The 15568-nt window shown below is 35.3% G+C and overlaps 1 protein-coding gene and 1 pseudogene across 2 annotated transcripts in view; one reads left to right on the top strand and one right to left on the bottom strand.

The window, feature by feature from the left end:
- Positions 1-15568, top strand: part of STPG2 (sperm tail PG-rich repeat containing 2) — a 596947-nt gene that overhangs the window by 478968 nt on the left and 102411 nt on the right. The window lies entirely within an intron of this gene.
- Positions 6776-8232, bottom strand: LOC132692292 (large ribosomal subunit protein eL8 pseudogene; annotated as a pseudogene).

The raw sequence follows: 15568 nt of genomic DNA, 5'->3' as shown, positions 1-15568 counted from the left end.
AAATCTGTTGAATGAATGAGCACTCTATACAGAAGAACATATATATTTCAGTTGCTAAGAAATATTTTATTTGCTTTGTTGAACATATGGCCTTAAGAGCGTATTATTGCTAACAGTGATAGTAAGGGGAAAACATCTATAAAAATAGTAGCTAATCAACTTTCTATAAAAAGCTTCTTCAAAATGAACATAAATATCTAAGGTAGGACTGCCCATTGCATGACTTTAGGGGCCCCATTTGGTTAAAATACAGCATGCCCCCTGGAGTTGCACAATACAGTAGAACTGAACCGTATTCAGGTTATTTTTACATTTAGAAATGAGAAATAAGAAAGGTAAGGTGGATTATTAAAAACATGCACCATTCTTATAGACTAGTTGCTGAAATTGCATATTCATAACAGATAACTCATTATTAGAATAATATCAGTGCACAGTTTCAATGCACAGTTATTGAAATAATGCCATCGAGAACCCAGGATCTTTTCATTTTTTAGCATGTAACTGGTAAAACCTGGTTTTCTCAACCTACACCCCTTTGTACCTGAAACTCTCTTCTTCATTTTTTTTTTTTTGTTGCTGTTGTTGTTGTAATTGTCCTTTCTTTTTAGCTACTATCATTTCAATAACCATTATCCGCAGAACTTATCTCTTCCACTATTTTCAACTTCTATTTTCATTTTCTCAATTAGATAAATTAAGTGTCTTGAAGATTACATATTTGCTGATGCTGTTCATTGTAGGGGTGATATATCGTGAGCAAAAAGCACCTGAGATTAATCATTTTAAAAGCAGGAAAAATGCTGCTTGAGGGGAGGTGAGTCATTTAAAATACTCCCAAGGATATTGCAAAGTGTGACAAACCAAAAGTAAAAAGAAGAAGAAAGTTTTAGGCCCTTTTCATGTCTTTGGGTCCATCCTGAGTAAATGCTTTGAAATCTGGTTGGATTGGTACTTTAGTATAGTCTTACTTGATTAGCTATTGTAGGCTGAAGATCCAACTCAGATTACTTAAATGAAGAAATACCTCTGTAATATATTACCATCTGTGACTGACCTTTTGTGCTTGGGCTTCAGACTTGTTTTTAGCTCTGTTAAAAAAGGGCAAGCATAATTCCTTTGAACATTGGACTTGCCTTGTTTTAACATGGTGACAATAATTTCCTTTCAGAATTGTGAAAAGCAAAACACATTATATTACAGTTGCCATTGGATAGTCCATGGGACATAATAGGTTTTTCTTTTGGCATTTGACTACAGCTAGTCCCCAATTTAAGATGGCTGGGCTTAGGATTTTTGGACTTCATAGTAGTGTGAAAATGATGTGCATTCAGTAAAAACCATACTTCTTACTTTGATTTTGGACATTTCCTAAGCTAGTAATATGCGGTAGGATGCTTCATGATGCCAGACAGTGGCAGCAGCCACAGCTCCCAGCCAGCCACGCAATCCTGAGGGTAAATAACTGATATACTTACAACCATTTTTTACCATACAACCATTATGTGTTTCATTTTCAGTGCAGTAGTCACTAAATTACATGAGATAGTCAACACTTTATTATAAAACAGGCTTTGTGTTACGTGACTTTGCCAAACTATAGGTTAATGTAAGTGATCTGAGCACGTTTTAGCAGGCGAGCCTAAGCCATAATGTTTGGTAGGTTAAATGTATTAAATGCATTTTTGACTTACAATATTTTCAGCTTATGATGGTTTGTAGGGACATAATGATCCCATCATAAATTGGGGGATATCTGTATTAGTAAAGCAAAAGGATTTTTCTCTAGCTAAAAATTCAAACACATTTTTTTCCTTTTTTCTTTCTTTTTTTTTGTTTTGCTTTCTGTTCATTTTAACAGTCCCCTAAGATATTTCATATAAGCCCTTTCATTTCTAATCTGCTGCATTGTATATGATGTTGGCTGTTTTCCTATTTTTCAAATGGCAGTATAGGTTGATAAAAATAACACTCAAACTTTAAGTTCCTAGAGAGTAAAAAGTTTAACAAAGAAACTATTTTTTCTACTGGATATAATAATTGGTTATATGGAACATAGCTTAGAACTTAAAACCTATAGGAGATTTTGTTTGCTAAACATTATTGTCATGGGTGCTTTTAAAATTTTTTTCATTATTTTTTAATGATGTTCGTTTTTCCCCAAATTCTTTCCCCTCCCCAAATTCTATAAACTTGCCAAGGTTTAAAAATGCTGAAGTATGAGAAAGAATGATACCTGGCCATTTGCAGCAACATGGATGGAACTGGAAGGTATTATGCTAAGTGAAACAAGTCAGTCAGAAAAAGACAGATACCGTATGTGTTCACTCATATGTGGATCTTGAAAAACGTAACAGAAGACCATGGGGGAAGGGAAGGAGAAAAATTAGTTACAGAGAGGGAGGGAGGCAAACCATAAGAGACTCAAATACATTGAACAAACTGAGGGTTGATGGGGGTGAGGGAGAGCAGAAAGTGGGTGATAGGCATTGAGGAGGGCACTTGTTGGGATGAGTATTGGGTGTTGTATGGAAGCCAGTTTGACAATAAATTATATTTAAAAAATGCCAAAGTATGGTTTTGGTATAAAAATCAGAATCCACTGAATATAAGCTGTAGATAGGTTTTAGTTATATTTATTAAAGAGTCTTGAAGAAGTTAATATTCTTTTCCTATATAATCCAAATTCTAGGATACATTTAAGAAAGTAACCAGAAAGTAAGGGAAAAGTGCACAGAAACATCCCTCATATAACTTTTGTGTAACTGTGAATATTTTGAAAATATGTAAATATTCAATAAATTCAAGATAATTACATATCATGGATTAGTTTATTAAAATGTTGTTTATTGAATACCTAAACATGGGAGATACTTATATTACAGTGTACGGTATGGAAAATAGAATTATAAGTTGCATTTTAATTTTCAAAAACATGCATACCAAAATCTTATAAAAATACACAAGGATATTATATATTCAATAATTATGATTAGGTAGGCAGTACACTTTGAAATATCCTTTCTTTTTTCTTGCTGTTCTTTCTTTTTTAATTTTTTTTTTAACGTTTATTTATTTTTGAGACAGAGAGAGACAGAGCATGAACAGGGGAGGGTCAGAGAGAGGGAGACACAGAATCCGAAACAGGCTCCAGGCTCCGAGCTGTCAGCACAGAGCCCGACCGGGGCTCGAACTGACAGACCACGAGATCGTGACCTGAGCGGAAGTCAGCCGCTCAACCGACTGAGCCACCCAGGCGCCCCTTTTCTTGCTGTTCTAAAATGTTTTCAAATGAATATTTTTTGAAAGTAAGCATTACTGAAAAATATGGAGTCTCCTCATTGCAAACAAATCTAAATTATAAGATAAATATATTATCTATAACCCCTGCTGTAGCATCTATTTCTGTGGCATAAATACTTCCACCATGGCTGATTATAAACAAGTCATTGGTGGAAATTCTGAAAATTTAACAGTTGTTCTTTGAGCTAGTGTGAGCCATTCTAACATTTCAGAGACCTGATTACTCATCCTGAAAACTACGTACTGTATGTAGTAGTACTTCTTTCCTAGTAGAAGGCATTGAGCTCCTGAGCTCGGCCAGGAGGAGGGGGGAGGTGGGGCATGTGGTTGCCGCAGGCAGCCACTGTGCCGCCTGGTCTTCTTCGGGGCCACCCACCCACTGGCTCCACAGCAAATCTCTGAGTAAGGAAGAAAACTTGAAACTGCTTGGGAAATGCAACAATCCAAATGGCCAAAGGCACAATTATAAAGACTAATACTGTTACAGGAGTGGTTATGAATTTGACCTACCTCAAAAAGAATATGGAGGAAGCAATTATGAAACCCCATGATCATAAGAATCTGGATCTGGATGTGCCATACTTTGCAGATGTTACAAGCACAACAGAAAACGTAGCTGTATATATCTGGGAAAACCTCCAGAAATTTCTTCCTCTGGGAGTTCTTTATAAAGTAAAAGTATATGAAACTGACATTACTAGTGTAGTCAATAAAGGAGAATAGCTTTCAGGGGTTAATACTATAAAAAGATTCATTTTTCCCCACATTTGAAAAAGGTCTTTATCCCCTTGGACTATTAAGGAGTCATCACGTAATTGTCATCCACATTGTGCTCTGGCGTGACTGATATATTGAAATCATTGTGTGTTAAGACCTGTTGTGAATTCAAATCTATTTTAAAATTAAACTTGTAAAACTTTCTGAGTATCATTCAGAGAGTCTTTTATCTATAAATTAAAAATCACATCATTTTCAGTAAAAAAATATATATACAAATAAAACAATAGAATAGACTATTTATAATCCTTTTATAATTGAATTATCCCCTCGGTAACCAAATAGTATATAAGAACATCTCCTTATAAATAATTATTTCAGCTATAAATGAATATTCAATGATAGAATGAACTATCACAACTTTTCTGTCTTCAGTGAATTCTTGGATCTAGACTTTAAGCATCAATGGCAGGGGAGAGGGGGCCGTTCACACTTGGGAGTAAAATAGACATGGTCCCTACTATCGATTGTATAGTGGGGAGAAAATAGCCATTAAAGAAATGTTTTTAATTGTGTTTCAATTTAATCTGCATGTAGTGACCCCCTGCTCTATAAGTTAAAGTTACACATTTTACCATTCCTTACACTTATTCTGTTGCTAGATCTAGTTTACTTTTTCAGGGTTTATATTATAGACTTTCCTGCAACCCTAATTTTTCTAGATGGTTTTCCTAGTTCCCTAAAAGAATTCAATATTTACCATCATCCCTTTACTAACCACGTTCATATCATTAAAAAACTGTTTTTGAATTCTCAGTTTTTGAGTCATCTTTTGGTTATCTGGATTTGAATACTGAATAGTTAATTTTTTAACCATCCTTGAACTCATGGGCACTCAACATGTGTTGTCTCATTTATGTGAATGTTTGACATTTGCCTTTAGATCCAAAGGTAACTTTCTGATCTTCACTCGTACATTTTTTTTTTTTCTCATCAGAAATTTGAAGACACTGTTCCTCTGTATTCTGGCATTTAATGTTAATTGATGAAATTTGAGGCGAGCTTATTTTTTTCTTCTTGAAGAAATTGACTTGCATTTTCTGCCTCTATCTAAGTAATTCTTTATCATGGACACAGAACAGTTTAACCAGAATCTGTGTCATTTGTTAATCTTCTGTTAAAGTTCTTTCTGATCTATAGTGTAATATCTTTAGATTATTTTCTTCCTTCATGTCAGAGACTGTGATTGTATTATATTTCTTAAGTTTTTTTATTCCATTTGCCAGATTTCTGATAAATAATTTTCACATATTTGATCATGTCAGTGTGCCCACTTACCATCATCTCGCAATGTGAATCTTTAATATCTGTTTCTATTTTCTCTTAATTTCTTATAATTGCCTCCATTATTCTCTTTTTATCACTTATTTGACTTTTTGTCATGTTTATTCTGATTCTTGCTATTTCTAATCTGTACATTCCATTTGAATATTTTGCCTCTCAATTATTGTCCTTAGCTGTGAAATCTTATGTTTCAACTCATTTTGTTTTCTTTCCTATTATCTGTGTGATCCATTTCAGCTCCTAATTTCTCTAAATTCTTCTATCTCTCCGAATATTCTTGAGAATAGGTGTTGAGTCCTTGGATTCTGTTTCATGTAAATTCTTTGTGTTATTTTGCATATGATGTTTCATTCTTTGTTTGTTTTATCTTTTGCTTCTCTCCACTTCAAACCTTTTCTTTCTTTTCTTTTTTCCCTATTATAATATGTTTAAATAGTTTACGTATGCAAATTATTTTCCGTTTTTAAAAAATCTTAAAATGGACAGCTTTGTTCAGATCTTAAATTTGCTCTGATTTATGTGACTGAATCGTCCTTGACTCATTTTTGACTTTCAAAAGACTATTTTCTCTGTTACTACATATAAAGGCTAAATACTATGATCTGCACACTTTCTCCACTTGCACATTTGGAAGTGCTTGTGACAGTTTCCTGGACTGTTTCCTGGACCACCTAAGGCCTCCTCCTTCAGTGTGTGCTAGATCAGGATTCCTCTCACTCAAAGACATCTCTTTAACAGTTTCCCCCACCCCCCTCATCATCAACATTAGTTTTTCTTCTAGATAATCCCAGCTGCAGACAGACAGGCTTATATATCACATTAAAAAAAACTGTTTCCTTAATCCCTTGTCTCCTCTGATCACTGCTAAATGTCTTGGTCTCCATTTACTGCAAACTTTCTCATAGTTTCTATACCCATTTTCCCCAACTCTTCTCTTATTCTTCCTTGAGCCCAGCTGGTTTTCAGTCTCCACATTTGCACAGGAATGGCCAACAGTAACTTCAATGTGGCTAAATCCTATGGTGAATTCTCAGTCCTCATCTTACCTATTAGCAGCATTATTTATTTTGGAGAGAGAGAGAGAGAGGGAGAGGGCAAGCAGGGGAGGGGCAGAGAGAGAGGGAGACACAGAATTCAAAACAGATTCCAGGCTCTGAGCTGTCAGCGCACAGCCTGATGGGGGGCCCAAACCCACGATCCATGAGATCGTGACCTGAGCCAAAGTTGGACACTTAACAAACTGAGCCACCCAGGCATCCCAAGCAGCATTTAACTTAGCAACTGACACCGTTCCTTGAAACTTCTGTGCATAACATCTGGGACACCATCCTGCTTCATTGACCATATATGTTTAATTTCCTTTTTTGGTTCCTTCTGATTTCCCTTATTGGAATTCTCTTAGGCTCTGATTTTCAATTTCCTGTACTTCCTGTTTTCTTTATCTCAAAACCTTGACGTCAGCTTTATATACTATCTTTATGTGGCAAAGTCACATGTTTTACCTCCAGTAAGGATCTTTTTTTTTTTTTTTTTTTGGTGGGGGGAAGAGGACTACTTTTTATTACTTTTATGTACAGAAAATTCAACAGCGTACACTTACCCCAGTTTGGTGGTCAGTTCTTTGGCCTTTGCCTTTTCCAACTTGGCAATGCAAGCCACCCGCTTTGGACCCAGAACGTTGCCTCTGCAATGACGGTGGATCTCATCATATCTATCATTGTCATTAGTCCTGATGGTTTCGACCAGCTTAACCAGAGCTCCTTTGTCTTCTGAGTTAACCTGTGTGAAGGTGACAGTGGTGAAGGTCTTCTGTGGACTAGATGCCCCAACCTGGCCTTCCTCTTGGTAATGCACAAGGGAACTCTCATCTGATGACACAGGGCAGGCGGGAAGACAACCAGCATAATGGGATCCACATCAGGTGCAGTCACTACCAGCTAAGCCTTCTTGTTTTCCACCAAGGTGGTGACAGTATTAACCTCAGCTTGAAGGACAGGAGGCCTCTTAGTGGAGACAGTCCCTTTGCCAGCAGCTTTCTTCTCAGCCTGGACTAACAATCTCTGCTTCTTCTCTTGCTTTGTCTCTAGTCTATATTTGTGGGTCAGCCTAAGCAGTTGAGTAGCTGTTTGGCGGTCCAAGGACTGGGTAAACTGGTTAATTGCAGGAGGTACTGTTAGATGGTTAGCCTAAATAGCCCTTTGCTGCTGCTGACCAATATAGCAGGCTATTTGACAAAGAGGGTGAGGTTCCTTTTGGGCTGGGTGTCCTATCTGATGCCAAGATTCTTCGGTCTTTTCTCACTGAGCGCCAATCATCAAATCTCCATTTGGGTGTCTAAGTGGGCATTTCAAAATTTACATATCCACAGCCAAACTTCTGGCTTGACTCCTCTCTTTCGCATCCTTATCTAATCAGTCAGAAAATTCTATTGGCTCTAGTTTCCAAATATATCCAAATTTTAACCTCTTTTTTAAATCTACTGCTAGCACTAGCATCCTCTTTTCTCTGAATTAGTCATATAATTCCCTAATGGGTCTCCTGGCTTCTACGCTTGTTCTTCCTAGTGTCTATTCTCAGGACCATGGTCAGAATGTGCCAATTAAATTATATGTTAGATTAAGTCTCTCCTCTGTTCAAAGCACTCAGTGGCTTCACTTCTCATTCCATGTAGAAACCAAAATACATACAATGGTATAAGACCCTATGCCATGTACCTGCCTCCACTTCCACTCCAATTACCCTTTTATCTCACCTTCTAATCTCCACTTAGCTCACTCCATGTAAATACCACTTCGAGCTGGCTGTTTCTTACACTTGCCTTTGCACCTGCTGTCTGTACTGCCTGGAATCTCACCTTTGCCTGTACATGGTTCATCCCCTTTCTCCCAGTCTTTACTTATTTGTCATCTTCTCTCTCTTCTCTCCTTTAATTCTTCCACTCAATTTATCTTATTCTAATAGGCTGTAGACTTATTTGAGTTTTGTTTGTTTTTAAAAGCTGTGTCTAACTATTAGAATGTAAACTCTGTCATACTAAGATATTTTTGTCTGATTTTTTACTGTCATTTTTTCGCTGCCTAGAACCGTGCCAGATACATCATAGATTCTCACTAAAAAGTGGTTAAAGGAGTGAATACAAGAATAAGTAGTGAAAGGTCTAGGCCTCAGCTGCGTCTCTGTGGAATCTGAGCTGGGTTCTTTTTCTTATTGTTTTATTAAATTCTGTGTCAGGGCCACTAATGCCAGCTAAAACTGTGGCACTCCCATAGCTTTTAGATCTTTTACATAACTCAGTATAATATCCTGGAATATGGAAAATCCTGGTGATACTTTCTCACTCTACTGATGTTTCCCTGTATCATGTAAGTTATTTTTACTTTCTTGGAGTCATCCTGATTTGCCCAGGGCTGATGAATCACTCCAGTTAGCTTCGCTCAAAATTAGAAAGTGTTGAGAATTTACATAATTTTTTCTCATAATTTCCTAAGTATTGCTTTTTTGGAGGGAGATGGGGCAGGGATGATACCTTTTTTTTTTTTTTAAACTAAGATCACTTGTGTTTTGTTAGCTACTACATTTTTGGGTTGGGCTTTTCATTTTATCTCTGTCATAGTTTGGCTCCTGCTGGTGAATTTTGTTATTTTTACTATTTTTCTTCATTTTGTTAAATATCAAAGGGGGGAGATTTTTCAATACTGTTTTAGTCTTCTATTTTTGCAGGAAGTTCATGAATTATATTTTATGTTTAGAAGTACAGTAATATTGGGGTGCCTGGGTGGCTCAGTCTGTTAAGCATCCAACTTCGGCTCAGGTCATGATCTCACGGTTCATGAGTTTGAGCCTCACATCAGGCTCTGTGCTGACAGCACAGAGCCTGGAGCCTACTTCGGATTCTGTGTCTGCTCTCTGTGCCTCTCCCCTGCTCACACTCTGTTTCTCTCTTTCTCTCAAAAATAAACAAACATTAAAAAAAATCAGAAAAAAAGAAGTACAGCAATATTTAAAAATAAGCCAAAAATCCGTGTTATTGGCATGTTTTTGTGTCTTTGTTTCTTATTTTAGTTAAAGCATGCAGTTATTTGTTGCAAGTTTCGATACCATTATGATATTTTTTTCAGGCTGCTTTTTATTTTTCCAGCCATAGATTTTACTGCAAGACTTTCTATAACATTTTCCTGAACTGTATGATTATGCATTTTTCTTTTGTTTCACACATGAAAGCAATTGTTTTGTGATTTGTAAAAGTCTTTATAGTTAAATAACAGCAATGTTCAGCAGTGTTAAATATAATCAAAAACAAAAAAGGCTTCCCAAATGTTAAAGAGATCTTTATAAGGAGGTTTTCTTGAAATTCATAATATAAAAATTGAAGCAAGTGAACTTTTTATTAAAAATTTGTTAATACCTTACATGCAAATGACACAAATTGAAAAACACTTCACCTGTTTAAGCAACATTACTCCTCATGAACACGTTCTCTGCTATTAAGTCTACCATTTAAAGATGGGCAGGGGCGCCTGGGGGCTCAGTCGGTTAGGCGGCCGACTTCAGCTCAGGTCATGATCTCACGGTCCATGAGGGCTGTGAGTTCGAGCCCCGCGTCGGGCTCTGTGCTGACAGCTCAGAGCCTGGAGCCTGTTTCAGATTCTGTGTCTCCCTCTCTCTGACCCTCCCCTGTTCATGCTCTGTCTCTCTCTGTCTCAAAAATAAATAAATGTTAAATATATATATATATATATATATATATATATATGAAAAAAAAAAAAGATGGGCAGTATGATTTGCTTCAGGAATGAAAACTGAGTAATAGTTTGAAAATGCCTATCCTATAATCGACCCACAAGACTAAGTTGAATATTTCTTTTAAAATCACTTCACTGAAGGGAATTAAGAGTACACTTAATGTGATGAGGACTGAGTAATGCATGGAATTGTTGAATCACTGTATTGTACACCTGAAACTAATATAACATAGTAGGTTTATTATACTAGAATGAAAATAAAATGAATTTAGGGACGCCTGGGTGGCTCAGTCGGTTGAGCGCTGACTTCAGCTCGGGTCATGATCTCATGGTTCGTGGGTTTGAGCCCCGCGACAGGCTCTGTGCTGACAGCTCAGAGCCTGGAGCCTGTTTCGGATACTGTGTCTCTTTCTCTCTGCCCCTCCCCAACTCATGATCTGTCTTTCTCTGTCTCAAAAATAAATAAACATTAAAAAGAAATTTTTAAATAAACTGAATTTAAATATCAAAAAAAAAATCCTTTCACCTAATAAACAAATGCCTTAATTACATACTTCCATCTCCAGAAACAGAAAAGGTCAGTGGGATTCTGAATTCTCCCCATGGTTTGTTTTGCCAAGACTATCTATAACTGCTTCTCTCTACTCCCCTTCCTGCACGTGGTTAGGGGAACTGATTCTCAGGCTGTTACCATTAAAATTTGTTAAGCTCCAGCATCTATAAGTAATACTGAGGCAACAAAAGAAATGGAACAAATAACAGAAGACATAGAGACAATAAAAAAGAGGAATCAGGAAAATACGTATATGAATAAAGAAAGAATAGAAAAATTCATAGTGATAGGTTGCTACTTTGTTTTCCTTATTAATATTTTGAAATCATATGCATTCCTCAGACAGAAATACTAAACAATAGCTCTGTAAGAGTGTAGCAAAAAGAAGTCAAAGTATGTGGCATAGATACATAGAATATTACTATTTACATTGCTAATTTTTTAAGTTCTAACTTAGCACAGCAATATTTTAATTATAGTTTCTAAGTAGTAATTTTATATTGAGTATAGATAATTAAAAATAATTTAATTAATAGAAATGAACAGAGATGTATGTTTAAATGTTTAAATTCTTCAATTTAAATAAACTAAGTATATCTTTCTCTGTTAACGGGATTTATTTTGGCAGGTAATTCCTTAAAATTTGAAAAATAATTTGGAAAACATGATAGGGTGGAAAAGTATTGCCTTTTCCAATTATATTAGAACTTATCTAGAACATTTATATCAATGTTACATGTTTTATGTAACCTAATCAATAACGTTAAATAACTGACATGTATTAAATTACTGGTTCTTTTAGATGCTATAGTAAAATGATTATAATTAGACATATAAAGGATTTGTTTATCAACAGCTTTATAGAATGAATTCTAGCTTTTTTCAGGTTGAATTGGGAACCTCTGTGCATGTACGCTATGTGCATGTGTTTTCTGTCTTATTATCTTTAATACTTGGGAAGTAATGGAAATAAGTAATATTTCAAAAATATTTCATCATTTTTATTTTAAATAATACTTATTTGTTTTGTATGACTCTGTATAATGCTTCTTTCATCCTATGTAAAACAGAAGAATTCCTGCTTTTTTAAAAAGCGACGGAATTAAACATGAGAAGCTTACTTTATTTTTCTTAGCATTTGAATATGAACGTTGCTTTCTCTTCTCTCATGGAGTCATGAGCTCCCATCTCAGGTATAACAGCATAAAAGCAAACAGCTTCTGAAAAAATATTTGGCAGACAAAATGAATGCCTGTGGTGAGTCTCACCTTTAGGAAAGTCAAAGAACAACCAAAGGTATATTTGTAAGAGATTATTAGATAAGAGAAGTGATTTGCACACTGCTGGGATTCACATACTTCTCTGTGGGAACTTCCTTCATAGTTAAGATGTTTCTGAGAGAATGTGGTAAACTGCTTAGGTATCTACACATGCATGGGGGGCATATGGATGATTTTCCAACAGAAAGATCATTTTATTTTCCAAACCTAATGTTTTCTTGCTACCTTGTAGATTATGCAGTATATTTCACTGAGTAACCATGGTGGTGCAGTAATTCTCAGGTTAAAGCTTTTTCATGAAACAAAGCTTACATATTTTTTTTCTAACAGCAGGAAACATTGGGCTGCAAAGCAAATCACAATCTTTTGAGACTAGGGCCATGCTGTGTAATTCTGAGTTCAGTGTGTGTCTTGGGGGGAGGTGTGTTTAATAATTTTTTTTTCCTAAGGCAGTTCTATTTTGTCTGCCTTGAGATACAGAAAACATTCTGTTCAACTGTGAAAACTCTATATTGGTAAAAGCAGAAATTTGTAATTGTTAAAATGAAACAAAAAATTGCAAACTGTTTTTTGCTTTGTCTTTACAATGTGTTGCTGATTGAAAACACCTTCTTCCTTTTTTGGGCACATAAGTAGGTTCTTTTAGTGTACTTTCATGTTTAGGGTAAAAAAAACCAGAAAATGACAGTACTGAACAAATTGGCCTTTGTTAATTTAGTCATATAGAATTTATAAAACACATTTGCTCTTTGTGAGTTTTCAACATATGTATGTGTGTCTGTGTGTGTAAATTATTTTTTGAATATTTATTTAATGGGTCCATGAAATCTATAGAGAACATAAAAAATAGTTCTCTCACTTCTATCATATGACTGAAACTTAAGGAAAATAAGCCTACAAATATTTAGGCTCATGTGGACAATAGCTACTTACAGATACATCCAGATGTTAATAAGCTCAATAAAGTAAATTTATCTTCACATATTGCTTATATATCCATTATTTTTTAAGTTTATTTATTTATTTTGAGAGAGAGAGAGAGTGTGCAAGTGGGAGAGGGGCAGAGAAAGAGGAGAGAGAGAATCCCAAGCAGTCTCTTCACTGACAAAGGGGCTTGATCTAACGAACTATGAAATCATGACCTGAGCTGATACTGAGTTGGACACTTAACTGACTGAGCCACCCAGGTGCTCCTATATATCCATTATTATATATTTGTAAGTAAACAATTATTCTCTGAAAATAACACTAAAAATACAAGTACTAAAAATTTGTTATCAAGATTAACTGAAACACTTTTCAGCTAAAGCTCTGTCATTCATTAACTACATCAAAAATATTTGCTTTGATATTTGTTTTATATTCTTTTTTCTCATTTATATTGTCTACAATGGGTATAGTTTAATTCTGGATTTAGGATGTCTGAGTACATATTGACATATATTTTTTTCTTAATTTGGTATCATTCTATACATTTATTATGATGGAAGACTGTTAATGTCACATTGCAGACAAGCTTGTGGAATAAGCGATATATAGCTATCTTTGCAGCTACCACTATCTGTTCTCTGACCATAAATATTCAAATTCTGCCCATATGAAAAATTCTCTCTTCTTTCCCAAAAGTCTCACCCCATTATAGCATTAGCTTGAAGTCTATCATCTCATCATCTAACTCTTATCAATTTGTGATGGTGCTTCTCAAGGCTGTTACCTAAGTGGTAGCTCCTTAAATATAGCTTTACTTAATACAAGACTTATAAACTAGAATGGGAATTTTTCCTGTCTTTATCCAACATACAGTGGGGGAGAACAAGATAGGATGACCTCAGTAAATACACATAAGGAGGGAGAGAGAAGGACAGAAGACACATAGGAATCATCGGTCCATAACAATTCTGAAATCCAGCTAGGCAAATTTTGTGAGTTTCTGACTAAACTTAGGGCTCAACTAAGATGACATGGTTAATATACCACCATAAATTTAGAATGAATTAAGAGTGACAATAACTTCAACTGTCAAAAAAAATTCTAAAAATTTTTAAGTTAGTGAAACAGAAAGAGAATCAAAAATACATTTGCCAAGCCAGTTGAGGTTATATTAACTAAGTTCTCGACTCTATACATAGTCATATACATATTTACTCATATACATATTTACTTGCTTTTTAGTGCATTTGTTTGTGTGCTTTTTCCAATGATTATTGTTCAGGAAAAAGGAGAGTTAATATCAGAAAAAAGAAAACTGAGAGGTCATAAATCTGAGCTCCTGACAGAAGCTCTCATATGGTTACCATGGCCGAATAACTGAATTTTAGTCATTGGAATGTGCGTAGATATGATATCTACCACTTCCAGGCCTGGCCCTTACACATTGTTTGTCCTCTATGCTATTTTGTCCTCTATGCTATTTTTCTTTCTGTTCAGTGGGGATTGCCAGAGTCCTCTAGGAAGCCAGGTTTTGAAGATGGTGGGTTTGCTCTAAGTCTGGGTTCCAGAGAGACTGAATACACTGCCCTCACCCCATCCACCTTGCTGACCTGAAGCATTTGTTCTCAATCTTATCTGAATAATACATATTTATTGTGACTATCTATTTGTTATAGCAGTGTAGGTCAATACTATATTTACACATATTAGAGTGGGTAAGAGCTCAGATTCTGGGGACAAACTAAGAGTAAAGTAATTATTAGCTGTTTAATCTTCAGCAAAACACTTAATCCATCTATACCTCACTTTCCTCATATGTAAACTGGGATGATGATAATGTGAGAGCTTTTCTCAGGATTAAATGAGTTTATATGTCTATTTTTAATATATGTAGAAAGCTTAGAACAGTGCCTAGCACATAGAAAACAGCCTAAAGTATTTTGGTATTATAATTATCATACACTTATTATTTGATTTTTCTCCTAATTTAAGTTCTCAAGATTGATCTCTGTTGATACATGTCAATTTAATTCACTTATTTTGACTGTTAGATAGTATTCTATTATGTTAAGGCCCACGACTTCGTTATTTCTTGCTATGAATACAAAATGTAATAATATGGGTATAAAGAACATGTGACATATTCAGGAGTATAGTTATTTCTATGGTAAGAAAAGGAAAGGGGAGAAGGGATGAACTGTATGCTTTTCTTGTAAATGGAAATTTTAATAATTATGGATGGTAAATACATAGGTTTATATTATATTCTATATTTTCTCTAATTTTGAAAAAAATAATTAAAAAGCAGATTACTCGTGATATATCTATATGTATGTGTGTGTTTCCTGAAACACACATAGCATAAACATAAATGGTAGAATTAGCTTAATTCAACATTTTAGTATTACCATGTTTCATTGAATCTAATATGCCATCCAGTGTTAGATGCCTCATTACTTCATATAATACTAAGAAAGAAAAAATATTTCCCATTCTGACTTTAAGAAATCATAGGTTGGGGCATCTGTGTGGCTCAGTCGGTTAGGTGTCCAACTCTTGATTTTGGCTCAGGTCATGATCTTATGGTTGTGAGATCCAGTCCTGCTGGATCTATGCACAGCATGGATCCAGCTTAAGATTCTATCTCTCCCTCTCCCTTTGCCCCTCTCTTCCATTGCCTCTCTCAAAAGAAAGGAAGA

This window comes from Panthera onca, chromosome B1 (genome assembly GCF_046562875.1).
Source record: "Panthera onca isolate mPanOnc1 chromosome B1, mPanOnc1 haplotype 2, whole genome shotgun sequence".
Lineage (NCBI taxonomy): Eukaryota > Metazoa > Chordata > Mammalia > Carnivora > Felidae > Panthera > Panthera onca.
The sequence above is the reverse complement of the archived record's forward strand: the minus strand, read 5'-3'. Positions and strand labels throughout refer to the sequence as shown.